The sequence below is a fragment of the Triticum dicoccoides genome, unplaced genomic scaffold (assembly GCF_002162155.2).
Source record: "Triticum dicoccoides isolate Atlit2015 ecotype Zavitan unplaced genomic scaffold, WEW_v2.0 scaffold8041, whole genome shotgun sequence".
Taxonomy (NCBI): domain Eukaryota; kingdom Viridiplantae; phylum Streptophyta; class Magnoliopsida; order Poales; family Poaceae; genus Triticum; species Triticum dicoccoides.
The window spans coordinates 755-19,336 of NW_021301254.1; the positions used below are offsets into that span (position 1 = coordinate 755).

Below are 18,582 nucleotides of genomic sequence, written 5' to 3' on the forward strand. Positions count from 1 at the left end.
GTGGCACCGGGACCCCGCCGACGCTGATTCTCCACGCTCCGGGCACCCGCATGTCCAGCAGGACCGGGTACTCGGCCTCGAAGAGGAGCCATGCTTCGTCCTCATGAAGGTGGTGGCGGCTGAAGCCGTTCGCCGCCGCGCCGTCGCCTGGGAATCGTTCGGCCATTTATTTGAACTGGGACGGCGAGGGGAGAGGGAGGAAGGGGAGAGAGGGTACGTCAGCGGTGGAGACTCTGTGCGTGCCACCGGCGCGCTGGGGGTCGGCTTATATAGGTGGAGGTGCCGCGAGCATGCGTGGCCGCCGCGTCTACGCGTGGCATGCGCGGGGACACGCGTCGTCACGCCTACACTGCGCCGCCCGTGAGGCATCAACGGCGGAGGCTAACCGGCGCGGCAGCGTGCGGCAGCTTTGGCATTGATTCGCCGCGGGAAACGAGGCCATGAGGACGATGAAGCGGCGAGAAGCGAGACGAGTCGCTGGCAAGGAGGGGCCGTGGCTTTTTCGCGCCAAAAACGATTCGCCCAGTGCCCCCGAGCAGCCCCCAGCACGCCGGATTTGGGTTGGGTCCGCCGGCGCCAATTTCAGTCCGAGCCGACGAAAATTGGGTCCTTGGGGCGTGACTGGGCCGATTTTTTAGCACCGACGGCCGAAAAGTCGTCTAGGGGGTCTTGTTGAGGGCGCGGCTGAAGATGCTCTTAGCTGTAGATATATATAGCTCCAGGCGTGTGCACGCGGCTGATTCTCGGCAGACTGCCCCTCGAGCCGTGGCGTTCGCCAGCGCTGTGATCGCAAAACAGCGGCGCGAGCAACTCATTAGCCAGCGCTGTGATCGTAAAATAGGCCTTGCAAAAGGCCTTCTATGTTTAGGCCCACGCAAGAGGATGGCTTGGTGGCATTGCACCGTCAGGCGCGAGCAGTTCGTTTAGTACCACCTCGCTAGGCGAGGAGAGGACAGGAGGTAGGAGGGGACTATATTTCGGTGCCTTAAGGCACCTGCCTTTGTATCTATGACATGTGGGCCCAACAAGTGGCTAGCCCACATGTCAGTGACCCAAAGGCAGGTGCCTTTAAGGCACCAAAGCTGCGTCCGGTAGGAGGTGATAAATAGAGGGGTAGGGCAGCGATTCAACTCATATCTTTCTCGGCTTTTTGGCTAAGATCAAGTGTAGTATCTGTTCTTATCAGTTTAATATTTGATATGTGAATCATGTGCCCACAATGATATTAAATTTATTTTTTATGGGAGAGAGACCACCACAATGGCTTGCCATTTGGTCCCTCAGGTGTTGCCCATCAACTTAAAATTTTCATTTGTTGAGATGGGATGCTTGTAATTAGATCAAGGCCAGAGGCCCTCAGATTAGCCTTATCCCTTCGCACAAAAGCCAACTCTCTCCTTCTTCCTCACGCACGCATTCCTCATCAGAAGAAAAAAGAGGGGTATCCCTTCGCACAAAAGTCAATTCTCTCCTTCCTCACGCACACAATCCTCGTCAGAAGAAAAAAGGGGAGCGCCGCATGCAGCCCGCATGCACCCACGCCTCCGGTCAATCCCCGACCACCTGCCCCACCCCCACCACGCAGGTCACCGCCCTCGCCGCGGGTCGGAGTTTGCCGTCGCCGTGTCTCTAAAGGAAATATGCCCTAGAGGCAATAATAAAATTATTATTTATTTTATTATATCATGATAAATGTTTATTATTCATGCTAGAATTGTATTAACCGGAAACATAATACATGTGTGAATACATAGACAAACAGAGTGTCACTAGTATGCCCCTACTTGACTAGCTCGTTGATCAAAGATGGTTATGTTTCCTAACCATAGGCATGAGTTGTCATTTGATTAACGGGATCACATCATTAGGAGAATGATGTGATTGACTTGACCCATTCCGTTAGCTTAGCACTTGATCGTTTAGTTTGTTGCTATTGCTTTCTTCATGACTTATACATGTTCCTATGACTATGAGATTATGCAACTCCCATTTACCGGAGGAACACTTTGTGTGCTACCAAACGTCACAACGTAACTGGGTGATTATAAAGGTGCTCTACAGGTGTCTCCGAAGGTACTTGTTGGGTTGGCGTATTTCGAGATTAGGATTTGTCACTCCGATTGTTGGAGAGGTATCTCTGGGCCCTCTCGGTAATGCACATCACCTAAGCCTTGCAAGCATTGCAACTAATGAGTTAGTTGCGAGATGATGTATTACGGAACGAGTAAAGAGACTTGCCGATAACGAGATTGAACTAGGTATTGAGATGCCGACGATCGAATCTCGGGCAAGTAACATACCGATGACAAAGGGAACAACGTATGTTGTTATGCGGTCTGACCGATAAAGATCTTCGTAGAATATGTAGGAGCCAATATGAGCATCCAGGTTCCTCTATTGGTTGTTGACCGGAGACGTGTCTCGGTCATGTCTACATAGTTCTCGAACCCGTAGGGTCTGCACGCTTAACGCTACGATGACAGTTATATTATGAGTTTATATGTTTTGATGTACCGAAGGACTTCGGAGTCCCGGATGAGATCGGGGACATGACGAGGAGTCTCGAAATGGTCGAGACGTAAAGATTGATATATTGGACGACTATATTCGGACTTCGGAAAGGTTCCGAGTGATTCGGGTATTTTTCGGAGTACTGGAGAGTAACGGGAATTCGCCGAGGAGTATATCGGCCTTATTGGGCCATACGGGAATAGAGGAGATAGGCCAAAAGGAAGGAGGCCTCCGCCCCCCTTCTGGTCCGAATTGGACAAGGGGTGCAGCCCCCTTTTCCTTCTCCCTCTCCTCCTCTTTCCTTCTCTCCTACTCCAACTAGGAAAGGAGGAGTCCCCCTTGGCGCGCCCTTCTCCTAGGCCGGCCGCCTCCCCCTTGCTCCTTTATATACAGGGGCAGGGGGCACCTCTAGACACACAAGTTGATCAAGTTGATCGTATTTTAGCCGTGTGCGGTGCCCCCCTCCACCATAGTCCACCTCGATAATACTGTAGCGGTGCTTAGGCGAAGCCCTGCGTTGGTAGAATATCAACATCGTCAACACACCGTCGTGCTGACGAAACTCCTCCTCAACACTCGGCTGGATCAGAGTTAGAGGGACGCCATCGGGCTGAACGTGTGCTGAACTCGGAGGTGCCGTGCGTTCGGTACTTGATCGGTCGGATCATGAAGACGTACGACTACATCAACCGCGTTGTGCTAACGCTTCCGCTTTCGGTCTACGAGGGTACGTGGACAACACTCTCCCCTCTTGTTGCTATGCATCACCATGATCTTGCGTGTGCGTAGGAATTTTTTTGAAATTACTACGTTCCCCAACAGTGGCATCCAAGCCAGGTTTTATGCGTTGATGTTATTTGCACGAGTAGAACACAAGTGAGTTGTGGGCGATATAAGTCATACTGCTTACCAGCATGTCATACTTTGGTTCGGCGGTATTGTTGGATGAAGCGGCCCGGACCGACATTACGCGTACACTTACGCGAGACTGGTTCTACCGACGGGCTTTGCACACAGGTGGCTGGCGGGTGTCAGTTTCTCCAACTTTAGTTGAACCGAGTGTGGCTACGCCCGGTCCTTGCGAAGGTTAAAACAGCACCAACTTGACAAACTATCGTTGTGGTTTTGATGCGTAGGTAAGAACGGTTCTTGCTAAGCCCATAGCAGCCACGTAAAACTTGCAACAACAAAGTAGAGGACGTCTAACTTGTTTTTGCAGGGCATGTTGTGATGTGATATGGTCAAGACATGATGCTAAATTTTATTGTATGACATGATCATGTTTTGTAACCGAGTTATCGACAACTGGCCGGAGCCATATGGTTGTCGCTTTATTGTATGCAATGCAATCGCCCTGTAATGCTTTACTTTATCACTAAGCGGTAGCGATAGTCGTAGAAGCATAAGATTGGCGAGACGACAACGATGCTACGATGGAGATCAAGGTGTCGCGCCGGTGACGATGGTGATCATGACGGTGCTTCGGAGATGGAGATCACAAGCACAAGATGATGATGGCCATATCATATCACTTATATTGATTGCATGTGATGTTTATCTTTTATGCATCTTATCTTGCTTTGATTGACGGTAGCATCATAAGATGATCTCTCACTAAATTTCAAGATAAAAGTGTTCTCCCTGAGTATGCACCGTTGACAAAGTTCGTCGTGCCCAGACACCACGTGATGATCGGGTGTGATAAGCTCTACGTCCATCTACAACGGGTGCAAGCCAGTTTTGCACAAGCAGAATACTCGGGTTAAACTTGACGAGCCTAGCATATGCAGATATGGCCTCGGAACATTGAGAACGAAAGGTCGAGCGTGAATCATATAGTAGATATGATCAACATATTGATGTTCACCATTCAAAACTACTCCATTTCACGTGATGATCGGTTATGGTTTAGTTGATTTGGATCACGTGATCACTTAGAAGATTAGAGGGATGTCTTTCTAAGTGGGAGTTCTTAAGTAATATGATTAATTGAACTTTAATTTATCTTGAACTTAGTCCTGGTAGTATTAGCATATCTATGTTGTAGATCAATAGCTCGCGTTATTGCTTCCCTATGTTTTATATGTGTTCCTAGAGAAAACTAAGTTGAAAGATGATAGTAGCAATGATGCAGACTGGGTCCGTGATATGAGGTTTATCCTCATTGCTGCATAGAAGAATTATGTCCTTGATGCACCGCTAGGTGACAAACCTATTGCAGGAGCAGATGCAGATGTTATGAACGTTTGGCTAGCTCAATATGATGACTACTTGATAGTTTAGTGCACCATGCTTAACGGCTTAGAATCGGGACTTCAAAGACGTTTTAAACGTCATGGACCATATGAGATGTTCTTGGAGTTGAAGTCAAATATTTCAAGAAAATATACCCGAGTTGAGAGATATGAAGTCTCCAACAAGTTCTATAGCTAAAAGATGGAGGAGAATAGCTCAAGCAGTGAGCATATGCTCAGATTGTCTGGGTACTACAATCGCTTGAATCAAGTGGGAGTTAATCTTACAGATAAGATAGTGATTGACAGAGTTCTCTAGTCACCATCACCAAGTTACTAGAACATCATGATGAACTATAGTATGCAAGGGATGACGAAAACGATTCCCGAGCTCTTCGTGATGTTGAAATCGACGAAGGTAGAAATTGTTGGGGAACGTAGTAATTTAAAAAAATTTCCTACGCACACGTAAGATCATGGTGATGCATAGCAACGAGGGGAGAGTGTGATCTACGTACCTTGTAGATCGACAACGGAAGCATTTGGTTGATGTAGTCATACGTCTCCACGGCCCGACCGATCAAGCACCGAAACTACGGTACCTCCGAGTTCTAGCACACGTTCAGCTCGATGACGATCCCCGGACTCCTATCCAGCAAAGTGTCGGGGAAGAGTTCCGTCAGCACGACGGTGTGGTGACGATCTTGATGCACTACTGTCGCAGGGCTTCGCCTAAGCACTGCTACAATATTATCGAGGACTATGGTGGAAGGGGGCACCGCACACGGCTAAGAATATGATCACGTGGATCAACTTGTGTCTCTCTGGGGTGCCCCTGCCTCTGTATATAAAGGTTCAAGGGGGGAGGCCGGCCGGCCATCATAGGGCGCGCCAGGAGGAGTCCTACTCCCTCCGGGAGTAGGACTTCTCCCCCAATCCTAGTTGGAATAGGATTCGCGAGGTGGAAAAGAGAGAGAGAGAGAAAGGAGGGGGGCGCCGGCCCCCTCTCTCCTTGTCCTATTCGGACTAGGGGGGAGGGGCGCGTGGCCCAGCCCTGGCCGCCTCTTCTCTTCTTCCACTAGGGCCCACTAAGGCCCATATAGCTCCCAGGGGGTTTCGATAACCTCCCGGTACTCTGGTAAAATCCCGATTTCACCCGGAACACTTCCGATATCCAAACATAGGCTTCCAATATATAAATCTTTATGTATCGACCATTTCGAGACTCCTCGTCATGTCCGTGATCACATCCGGGACTCCGAACAACCTTCGGTACATCAAAATGCATAAACTCATAATATAACTGTCATCGTAACCTTAAGCGTGCGGACCCTACGGGTTCGAGAACAATGTAGACATGACCGAGACATGTCTCCGGTCAATAACCAATAGTGGAACCTGGATGCTCATATTGGCTCCTACATATTCTATGAAGATCTTTATCGGTCAGACCGCATAACAACATACGTTGTTCCCTTTATCATCGGTATGTTACTTACCCGAGATTCGATCGTTGGTATCTCAATACCTAGTTCAATCTCGTTACCGGCAAGTCTCTTTACTCGTTCTGTAATACATCATCCCGCAACTAACTCATTGGTTGCAATGCTTGCAAGGCTTTAAGTGATGTGCATTACCGAGAGGGCCCAGAGATACCTCTCCGACAATCAGAGTGACAAATCCTAATCTCGAAATACGCCAACCCAACATGTACCTTTGGAGACACCTGTAGAGCTCCTTTATAATCACCCAGTTACGTTGTGACATTTGGTAGCACACAAAGTGTTCTTCTGGTAAACGGGAGTTGCATAATCTCATAGTCATAGGAACATGTATAAGTCATGAAGAAAGCAATAGCAACATACTAAACGATCGGGTGCTAAGCTAATGGAATGGGTCATGTCAATCAAATCATTCACTTAATGATGTGATCCCGTTAATCAAATAACAACTCCTTGTTCATGGTTAGGAAACATAACCATCTTTGATTAACGAGCTACTCAAGTAGAGGCATACTAGTGACACTATGTTTGTCTATGTATTCACACATGTATTATGTTTCCGGTTAATACAATTCTAGCGTGAATAATAAACATTTATCATGATATAAGGAAATAAATAATAACATTATTATTGCCTCTAGGGCATATTTCCTTCAGTCTCCCACTTGCACCAGAGTCAATAATCTAGATTACACAGTAATGATTCTAACACCCATGGAGCCTTGGTGCTGATCATGTTTTGCTCGTGGAAGAGGCTTAGTCAATGGGTCTGCAACATTCAGATCCGTATGTATCTTGCAAATCTCTATGTCTCCCACCTGGACTAGATCCCGGATGGAATTGAAGCGTCTCTTGATGTGCTTGGTTCTCTTGTGAAATCTGGATTCCTTTGCCAAGGCAATTGCACCAGTATTGTCACAAAAGATTTTCATTGGACCCGATGCACTAGGTATGACACCTAGAACGGATATGAACTCCTTCATTTGCTGCTTCCGAAGCAGCTATGTATTCCTCTTCACACGTAGATCCCGCCATGACGCTTTGTTTAGAACTGCACCAACTGACAGCTCCACCATTTAATGTAAACACGTATCCGGTTTGCGATTTAGAATCGTCCGGATCAGTGTCAAAGCTTGCATCAACGTAACCGTTTATGATGAGCTCTTTGTCACCTCCATATACGAGAAACATATCCTTAGTCCTTTTCAGGTACTTCAGGATGTTGTTGACCGTTGTCCAGTGATCCACTCCCGGATTACTTTGGTACCTCCCTGCTAGACTTATAGCAAGGCACACATCAGGTTTGGTACACAGCATTGCATACATGATAGAGCCTATGGCTGAAGCATAGGGAACATCTTTCATATTCTCTCTATCTTCTGCAGTGGTCGGGCATTGAGTCTTACTCAACTTCACACCTTGTAACACAGGCAAGAACCCTTTCTTTGCTTGATCCATTTTGAACTTCTTCAAAACTTTGTCAAGGTATGTGCTTTGTGAAAGTCCAATTAAGCGTCTTGATCTATCTCTATAGACCTTAATGCCTAATATGTAAGCAGCTTCACCGAGGTCTTTCATTGAAAAACTCTTATTCAAGTATCCCTTTATGCTATCCAGAAATTCTATATCATTTCCAATTAGTAATATGTCATCTACATATAATATCAGAAATGCTATAGAGCTCGCACTCACTTTCTTGTAAATACAGGCTTCTCCAAAAGTCTGTATAAAACCAAATGCTTTGATCACACTATCAAAGCGTTTATTCCAACTCCGAGAGGCTTGCACCAGTCCATAAATGGATCGCTGGAGCTTGCACACTTTCTTAGCTCCCTTTGGATCGACAAAACCTTCTGGTTGCATCATATACAACTCTTCTTCCAGAAATCCATTCAGGAATGCAGTTTTGACATCCATCTGCCAAATTTCATAATCATAAAATGCGGCAATTGCTAACATGATTCGGACAGACTTAAGCATCGCTACGGGTGAGAAGGTCTCATCGTAGTCAATACCTTGAACTTGCCGAAAACCTTTTGCGACAAGTCGAGCTTTGTAGATAGTAATATTACCGTCAGCATCTGTCTTCTTCTTGAAGATCCATTTATTCTCAATTGCTTGCCGATCATCGGGCAAGTCAACCAAAGTCCATACTTTGTTCTCATACATGGATCCCATCTCAGATTTCATGGCTTCAAGCCATTTTGCGGAATCTGGGCTCACTACCGCTTCTTCATAGTTCGTAGGTTCATCATGATCTAGTAGCATGACTTGCAGAACAGGATTACCATACCACTCTGGCGCGGATCTTACCCTGGTTGATCTATGAGGTTCAGTAGTATCTTGTTCTGAAGTTTCATGATCATCATCATTAGCTTCCTCACTAACTGGTGTAGGTGTCACAAACAGTTTTCTGTGATGCACTACTTTCCAATAAGGGAGCAGGTACAGTTACCTCATCAAGTTCTACTTTCCTCCCACTCACTTCTTTCGAGAAACTCCTTCTCTAGAAAGTTTCCGAACTTAGCAACAAAAGTCTTGCCTTCGGATTTGTGATAGAAGGTGTATCCAATAGTCTCTTTTGGATATCCTATGAAGACACATTTCTCCGATTTGGGTTCGAGCTTATCAGGTTGAAGCTTTTTCACATAAGCATCGCAGCCCCAAACTTTCAGAAACGACAACTTTGGTTTCTTGCCAAACCACAGTTCATAAGGCGTCGTCTCAACGGATTTTGATGGTGCCCTATTTAACATGAATGCAGCCGTCTCTAGAGCGTATCCCCAAAATGATAGCGGTAAATCAGTAAGAGACATCATAGATCGCACCATATCTAGTAAAGTACGATTACGACGTTCGGACACACCATTACGCTATGGTGTTCCGGGTGGCGTGAGTTGCGAAACTATTCCACAATTTTTCAAATGTACACCAAACTCGTAACTCAAATATTCTCCTCCACGATCAGATCGTAGGAATTTTATTTTCTTGTTACGATGATTTTCTACTTCACTCTGAAATTCTTTGAACTTTTCAAAAGTTTCAGACTTGTGTTTCATTAAGTAGATATACCCATATCTGCTTAAGTCATCTGTGAAGGTGAGAAAATAATGATATCCGCCACGAGCCTCAATATTCATCGGACCACATACATCTGTATGTATGATTTCCAACAAATCTGTTGCTCTCTCCATAGTACCGGAGAACGGTGTTTTAGTCATCTTGCCCATGAGGCATGGTTCGCAAGCACCAAGTGATTCATAGTCAAGTGGTTCCAAAGGTCCATCAGTATGGAGTTTCTTCATGCGCTTTACACCGATATGACCTAAACGGCAGTGCCACAAATAGGTTGCACTATCATTATCAAGTCTGCATCTTTTGGCTTCAACATTATGAATATGTGTGTTACTACTATCGAGATTCAATAAGAATAGACCACTCTTCAAGGGTGCATGACCATAAAAGATATTACTCATATAAATAGAACAACCATTATTCTCCGATTTAAATGAATAACCGTCTCGCATAAAACAAGATCCAGATATAATGTTCATGCTTAACGCTGGCACCAAATAACAATTATTTAGGTCTAATATTAATCCCGAAGGTAGATGTAGAGGTAGCGTGCCGACTGCGATCACATCGACTTTGGAACCGTTTCCCACGCGCATCGTCACCTCGTGCTTAGCCATTCTTCGCTTAATCCATAGTCCCTGTTTCGAGTTGCAAATATTAGCAACAGAACCAGTATCAAATACCCAGGTGCTACTGCGAGCATTAGTAAGGTACACACATACCTTTGTTCACCTTGCCATCCTTCTTATCCGCCAAACTTGGGGCAGTTCCGCTTCCAGTGACCAGTCTGCTTGCAGTAGAAGCACTCAGTTTCAGGCTTAGGTACAGGTTTGGGTTTCTTCACTTGAGTAGCAACTTGCTTGCTGTTCTTTTTGAAGTTCCCCTTCTTCTTCCCTTTGCCCTTTTTCTTGAAACTAGTGGTCTTGTTGACCATCAACACTTGATGCTCCTTCTTGATTTCTACCTCCGCAGCTTTCAGCATCGCGAAGAGCTCGGGAATAGTCTTATTCATCCCTTGCATATTATAGTTCATCACGAAACTCTTGTAGCTTGGTGGCAGTGATTGGAGAATTCTGTCAATGACGCAATCATCTGGAAGATTAACTCCCAATTGAATCAAGTGATTATTATACCCAGACATTTTGAGTATATGCTCACTGACAGAACTGTTCTCCTCCATCTTACAGCTATAGAACTTATTGGAGACTTCATATCTCTTAATCCGGGCATTTTCTTGAAATATTAACTTCAACTCCTAGAACATCTCATATGCTCCATGACATTCAAAACGTCATTGAAGTCCTGATTCTAAGCCGTAAAGCATGGCACACTGAACTATTGAGTAGTCATCAGCTTTGCTCTGCCAGACGTTCATAACATCCGGCGTTACTCCAGCAGCAGGCCTGGCACCCAGCGGTGCTTCCAGGACGTAATTCTTCTGTGCAGCAATGAGGATAATCCTCAAGTTACGGACCCAGTCCGTGTAATTGCTACCATCATATTTCAACTTTGCTTTCTCAAGGAACGCATTAAAATTCAACGGAACAACAGCACGAGCCATCTATCTACAATCAAGCATAAACAAGCAAGATACTTATCAGGTACTAAGTTTCATGATAAATTTAAGTTCAGTTAATTTACTTAAAGAACTCCCACTTAGATAGACATCCCTCTAATCCTCTAAGTGATTACGTGATCCAAATCAACTAAACCATGTCCGATCATCATGTGAGATGGAGTAGTTTCATTGGTGAACATCACTATGTTGATCATATCTACTATATGATTCACGCTCGACCTTTCGGTCTCCGTGTTCCGAGGCCATATCTGTATATGCTTGGCTCGTCAAGTATAACCTGAGTATTCCGCGTGGGCAACTGTTTTGCACCCATTGTATTTGAACGTAGAGCCTATCACACCCGATGATCACCTGGTGTCTCAGCACGAAGAACTTTCGCAACCGTGCATACTCAGGGAGAACACTTCTTGATAATTAGTGAGAGATCATCTTATAATGCTACCATCAATCAAAGCAAGATAAGATGCATAAAAGATAAATATCACATGCAATCAATATAAGTGATATGATATGGCCATCATCATCTTGTGCTTCTGATCTCCATCTCCGAAGCACCATCGTGATGACCATCGTCACCGGCGTTACACCTTGATCTCCATCGTAGCATCGTTGTCTTCTCGCCAAGCTTGTGCTTCCACGACTATCGCTACCACTTAGTGATAAAGTAAAGCATTACATCGCGATTGCATTGCATACAATAAAGCGACAACCATATGGCTCCTGCCAGGTGCCGATAACTCGGTTACAAAACATGATCATCTCATACAATAAAATTCAGCATCATGTCTTGACCATATCACATCACAACATGCCCTGCAAAAACAAGTTAGACGTCCTCTACTTTGTTGTTGCAAGTTTTACGTGGCTGCTACGGGCTTAAGCAAGAACTAATCTTACCTACACATCAAAACCACAACGATAGTTTGTCAAGTTGGTGCTGTTTTAACCTTCGCAAGGACCGGGCGTAGCCACACTTGGTTCAACTAAAGTTGGAGAAACTGTCACCCGCAAGCCACCTATGTGCAAAGCACGTAGGGAGAACCGGTCTCGCGTAAGCGTACGCGTAATGTCGGTCTGGGCCGCTTCGTCCAACAATACTGCCGAACCAAAGTATGACATGCTGGTAAGCAGTATGACTTATATCGCCCACAACTCACTTGTGTTCTACTCGTGCATATAACATCAACATATAAAACCTAGGCTCGGATGCCACTGTTGGGGAACGTAGTAATTTCAAAAAAATTCCTACGCACACGCAAGATCATGGTGATGCATAGCAACGAGGGGAGAGTGTGATCTACATACCTTGTAGATCGACAACGGAAGCGTTTGGTTGATGTAGTCGTACGTCTCCACGGCCCGACCGATCAAGCACCGAAACTACGGTACCTCCGAGTTCTAGCACACGTTCAGCTCGATGACGATCCCTGGAGTCCGATCCAGCAAAGTGTCGGGGAAGAGTTCTGTCAGCACGACGGCGTGGTGACGATCTTGATGCACTACTGTCGCAGGGCTTCGCCTAAGCACGGCTACAATATTATCGAGGACTATGGTGGAAGGGGGCACCGCACACGGCTAAGAATATGATCACGTGGATCAACTTGTGTCTCTCTGGGGTTCCCCTGCCTCTGTATATAAAGGTTCAAGGGGGGAGGCCGGGCGGCCATCATAGGGCGCGCCAGGAGGAGTCTTACTCCCTCCGGGAGTAGGACTTCTCCCCCAATCCTAGTTGGAATAGGATTCGCGAGGGGGAAAAGAGAGAGAGAGAGAAAGGAGGGGGGCGCCGGCCCCCTCTCTCCTTATCCTATTCGGACTAGGGGGGAGGGGCGCGTGGCCCAGCCCTGGCCGCCTCTTCTCTTCTTCCACTAGGGCCCACTAAGGCCCATATAGCTCCCGGGGGGTTCCTCTAACCTCCCGGTACTCCGGTAAAATCCCGATTTCACCCGGAACACTTCTGATATCCAAACATAGGCTTCCAATATATAAATCTTTATGTCTCGACCATTTCGAGACTCCTCGTCATGTCCGTGATCACATCCGGGACTCCGAACAACCTTCGGTACATAAAAATGCATAAACTCATAATATAACTGTCATCGTAACCTTAAGCGTGCGGACCCTACGGGTTCGAGAACAATGTAGACATGACCGAGACATGTCTCCGGTCAATAACCAATACCGGAACCTGGATGCTCATATTGGCTCCTACATATTCTACGAAGATCTTTATCGGTCAGACCGCATAACAACATACGTTGTTCCCTTTGTCATCGGTATGTTACTTACCCGAGATTCAATCGTCGGTATCTCAATACCTAGTTCAATCTCATTACTGGCAAGTCTCTTTACTCGTTCTGTAATACATCATCCCGCAACTAACTCATTAGTTGCAATGCTTGCAAGGCTTTAAGTGATGTGCATTACCGAGAGGGCCCAGAGATACCTCTCCGACAATCGGAGTGACAAATCCTAATCTTGAAATACTCCAACCCAACATGTACCTTTGGAGACACCTGTAGAGCTCCTTTATAATCACCCAGTTACGTTGTGACGTTTGGTAGCACACAAAGTGTTCCTCTGGTAAACGGGAGTTGCATAATCTCATAGTCACAGGAACATGTATAAGTCATGAAGAAAGCAATAACAACATACTAAATGATCGGGTGCTAAGCTAATGGAATGGGTCATGTCAATCATATCATTCACTTAATGATGTGATCCCGTTAATCAAATAACAACTCCTTGTTCATGGTTAGGAAACATAACCATCTTTGATTAACGAGCTAGTCAAGTAGAGGCATACTAGTGACACTCTGTTTGTCTATGTATTCACACATGTATTATGTTTCCGGTTAATACAATTCTAGCATGAATAATAAACATTTATCATGATATAAGGAAATAAATAATAACTTTATTATTGCCTCTAGGGCATATTTCCTTCAGAAATCAAGAAAGAGCATCAAGTTTTGATGATTGACAAGTACACTAGTTTCAAGAAAAGGGCAAAGGGAAAGAAAGGGAACTTCAAGTAGAATGACAAGCAAGTTGTCACTCCCGTGAAGAAGCCCAAAGCTGGACCAAAGCCTAAAACTGAGTACTTCTACTGCAAAGGAAATGATCACTGGAAGCGGAAATTCCCTGAATATTTGGTGGATAAGAAAGATGGCAAAGTGAACAAAGGGTATATTTGATATACAAGTTATTGATGTGTGCCTTACTAGTATTTATAGTAGTCCCTGAGTATTTGATACTTGTTCGGTTGCTAAAATTAGCAACTCGAAACAGGAGTTACAGAATGAACAGAGACTAGTTAAGGGTGAAGCGACGATGTGTGTTGGAATTGGTTCCAAGATTGATATGATCATCATCGCACACTCCCTATACTTTCGGGATTAGTGTTGAACCTAAATAAGTGTTATTTGGTGTTTACGTTGAGCATAAATATGATTTGATTATGTTTATTGCAATACGGTTATTCATTTAAGTTAGAGAACAATTGTTGTTCTGTTTACATGAATAGAACCTTCGATGTTCATACACACCAACAAAAATGGTTTGTTGAATCTCGATCATAGTGACACACATATTCATAATATCACTACTAGAAAAAGGGCTGCTAGTGGCGCACCTATTTTCGCTACTAATGGCGCACTACTGGTGCGCCACTAGCATCACGCCATTAGAATTTTTTTTCTAATGGCGCACCTGTGGTGCGCCATTAGAATCGCACCACATAGAAGTGCGCCATTAGTAACAATTTTTTTTCAAATTTTTTTTCCAGATTTTTTTTAAATTTTTTTCAAAAAATTTCAATTTTTTTTTCGCTTTTTTCTTAATCTCAGGTCATTATGTCTTAATCTCGGTTCAATATGCTTAATCCCAGGTCAAATCGCACTCCGTGGTCAAACTTCCCGAAAGGTCACCCATCCTCACACTACTCCAGCCCAAGCATGCTTAACTTTAGAGTTCTATCCAACCCCAGCAACAGCTCACTTCACAGACACTTGTTGATATATCTAGCATATCAATCCTATTATACCTTGTTGATGTCTAGGACTTTGTTCATGTTCATGACTATGATGAAATTTTGAAAAATATTTCAAACTTCCCGGTCATATTACGTATCATTTTTTGAAAAAAAATTTAAAAAAATTTCAAAACCTTTTTTTGAATTTTTTGCCTCTAGATCTTGAAAGCCCCATAACTTTTTTGTGTTAGGTTTTTCGGGATTTTGAAATGTTTAACGGGGTTCCCCCTGTTATGTTTCGGATGTAACTTTTTGAGTAGATGATTTTTCATATATAAAACTTTTTAATCTGAGTTCGTATGCAAAAGTTATGCCCATTTTACAAATTTCCAAAGAGATTTTGCAAATAAAGTCAAAATTTATATTTATAAATTTTTCCAACAACTAGACCACATATCACATGGCAAACTTATTTTCTTTTATTTTTTTGACATTTTTATCATTTTTTTATTTTTTTTAAAACTGAAAAGGCGGTCCACAGGGGGGGGGTGCATTCGGTGGAAGCCGGGCAAACTAGTAATGGTGCACCGTGGGGTGGTGCGCCATTAGTAGTTAAACTAGTAATGGCGCACCACACCCACGATGCGCCATTAATAGTTTTGAAAAAAAATATAAAAAAATTTGATTTTTTTTTAAAAAACTTAGTAATGGCGCACCAGTGGACAGTACGCCATTACTAGTTAAAAACTAGTAATGGCGCACCGCGCAATGGCGCACCAGTGGACAGTACGCCATTACTAGTTAAAAACTAGTAATGGCGCACCGCACACCAGGTGCGCCATTAGTAATATATTACTAATAGCGTACCTGTATGTGGTGCGCCATTGCTATATTCTAATGGGGCACCACACACGTGCTGTGCCATTAGTGTCCATTTCATCTATAGCCGTTTTCCTAGTAGTGTATTCAAGTCAAAAAGATGCAAAGTTAATAATGATAGTGCAACTTATTTGTGGCACTGCCGTTTAGGTCATATTGGTGTAAAGCGCATGAAGAAAATCCATGCTGATGGGCTTTTGGAATCACTTGATTATGAATCAGTTGATGCTTGCGAACCATGCCTCATGGGCAAGATGACTAAGACTCCGTTCTCTGGAACAATGGAGCGAGCAACAGATTTGTTGGAAATCATACATACTGATGTATGTGGTCCGATGAATATTGAAGCTCATGACAGGTATCATTATTTTCTGATCTTCACAGATGATTTGAGCAGATATGAGTATATCTACTTGATGAAACAAAAGTTTGAAATATTTGAAAAGTTCATATAATTTCAGAGTGAAGTGGAAAATCATCGTAACAAGAAAATAAAGTTTCTACCATCTGATCGTGGAGGAGAATATTTGAGTTACAAGTTTGGCCTTCAGTTAAAACAATGTGAAATAGTTTCACTACTCATGCCACCTGGAACACCACAGTGTAATGGTGTATCCGAACATCGTAACCGTAGTTTATTAGATATGGTGCAATCTATGATGTCTCTTACCGATTTACCACTATCGTTTTGGGGTTATGCATTAGAGACAGCTGCATTCACGTTAAATAGGGCACCATCTAAATCCGTTGAGACGACACAGTATGAACTATGGTTTGGCAAGAAACCAAAGTTGTCATTTCTTAAAGTTTGGAGTTGCAATGCTTATGTGAAAAAGTTTCATCTTGATAAGCTCAAACCCAAGTCGGAGAGGTGCATCTTCGTAGGATACCCAAAAGTAACTGTTGGGTACACCTTCTATCACAGATTTGAAGGCAAGATATTCTTTGCTGAGAATGGATCCTTTCTAGAGAAGGAGTTTCTCTCGAAAGAAGTGAGTGGGAGGGAAGTAGAACTTGATGAGGTAACTGTACCTGCTCCCTTATTGGAGAGTAGTTCATCACAGAAATATGTTCCTGTGACTACTACACCAATTAGTGAGGAAGCGAATGATGATGATCATGTAACTTCAGATCAAGTTACTACCGAACCTCGTAGGTAAACCAGAGTGATATCCGCACTAGAGTGGTACGGTAATCATGTTCTAGAGGTCATGTTACTTGACCATGATGAGCCTACGAACTATGAGGAAGCGATGATAAGCCCAGATTCCGCGAAATGGATTGAGGCCATGAAATCTGAGATGATATCCATGTATGAGAACAAAGTATGGACTTTGATTGACTTGCCCATTGATCGGCGAGCCATTGATATTAAATGGATCTTCAAGAGCAAGACGGACGCTGATAGTAGTGTCACTATCTACAAAGCTAGAATTGTCGCAAAAAAGGTTTTCGACTTGTTCAAGGTGTTGACTACGATGAGAGTTTCTCACTCATATATATGCTTAAGTCTGTCTGAATCATGTTAGCAATTGCCGCATTTTATGAAATCTGGCAAGTGGATAAACAAAACTGCATTGCTTAATGGATTTATTAAAGAAGAGTTGTATATGATGCAACCAGAAGGTTTTGTCAATCCTAAAGGTACTAACAAAATATGCAAGCTCCAATGATCCATCTATGGACTGGTGCAAGCATCTCGGAGTTGGAATATACGCTTTGATAAGTTGATCAAAGCATATAGTTTTATACAGACTTGCGGTGAAGCCTGTATTTACAAGAAAGTGAGTGGGAGAATTACAGCATTTCTGATAAGTATATGTGAATGACATATTATTGATCGGAGATAATGTAGAATTATTCTGCAAAGCATAAAGGAATGTTTGAAAGGAGCTTTTCAAAGAAAGACCTCGGTGAAGCTGCTTACATATTGAGCATCAAGATCTATAGAGATAGATCAAGACGCTTGATAAATGTTTCAATGAGTACATACCTTGACAAGATTTTGAAGTAGTTCAAAATGGAACAGTCAAAAAGGAGTTCTTGCCTGTGTTACAAGGTGTGAAGTTGAGTAAGACTCAAAACCCGACCACGGTAGAAGATAGAGAGAGAATGAAAGTCATTCCTTATGCCTCAACCATAGGTTCTATAAAGTATGCCATGCTGTGTACCAGACCTATTGTATACCCTGCCCTGAGTTTGGCAAGGGAGTACAATAGTGATCTAGGAGTAGATCACTGGACATTGGTCAAAATTATCCCTATTGGAATAAGGATATGTTTCTCGATTATGGAGGTGACAAAAGGTTCGTCGTAAAGGGTTACGTCAATGCAAGTTTTGACACTGATCCAGATGACTCTAAGTCTCAATCTGGATACATATTGAAAGTGGGAGAAATTAGCTAGAGTAGCTCCGTGCAGAGCATTGTTGACATAGAAATTTGCAAAATACGTACAGATCTGAATGTGGCAGACCCGTTGACTAAACTTCTCTCACAAGCAAAACATGATCACACCTGAGTACTCTTTGGGTGTTAATCACATAGCGATGTGAACTAGATTATTGACTCTAGTAAACCCTTTGGGTGTTGGTCACATGTCAATGTGAACTATGGGTGTTAATCACATGGTGATGTGAACTATTGGTATTAAATCACATGGCGATGTGAACTAGATTATTGACTCTAGTGCAAGTGGGAGACTGAAGGAAATATGCCCTAGAGGCAATAATAAAATTATTATTTATTTCCTTATATCATGATAAATGTTTATTATTCATGCTAGAATTGTATTAACCGGAAACATAATACATGTGTGAATACATAGACAAACA

The 18,582-nt window shown here is 43.6% G+C and overlaps 1 pseudogene; it reads left to right on the forward strand.

The window, feature by feature from the left end:
- The first annotated feature begins 1,133 nt into the window (after window positions 1–1,133).
- On the forward strand, window positions 1,134–1,308 carry LOC119347948 (annotated as a pseudogene).
- Window positions 1,309–18,582: the final 17,274 nt, after the last annotated feature.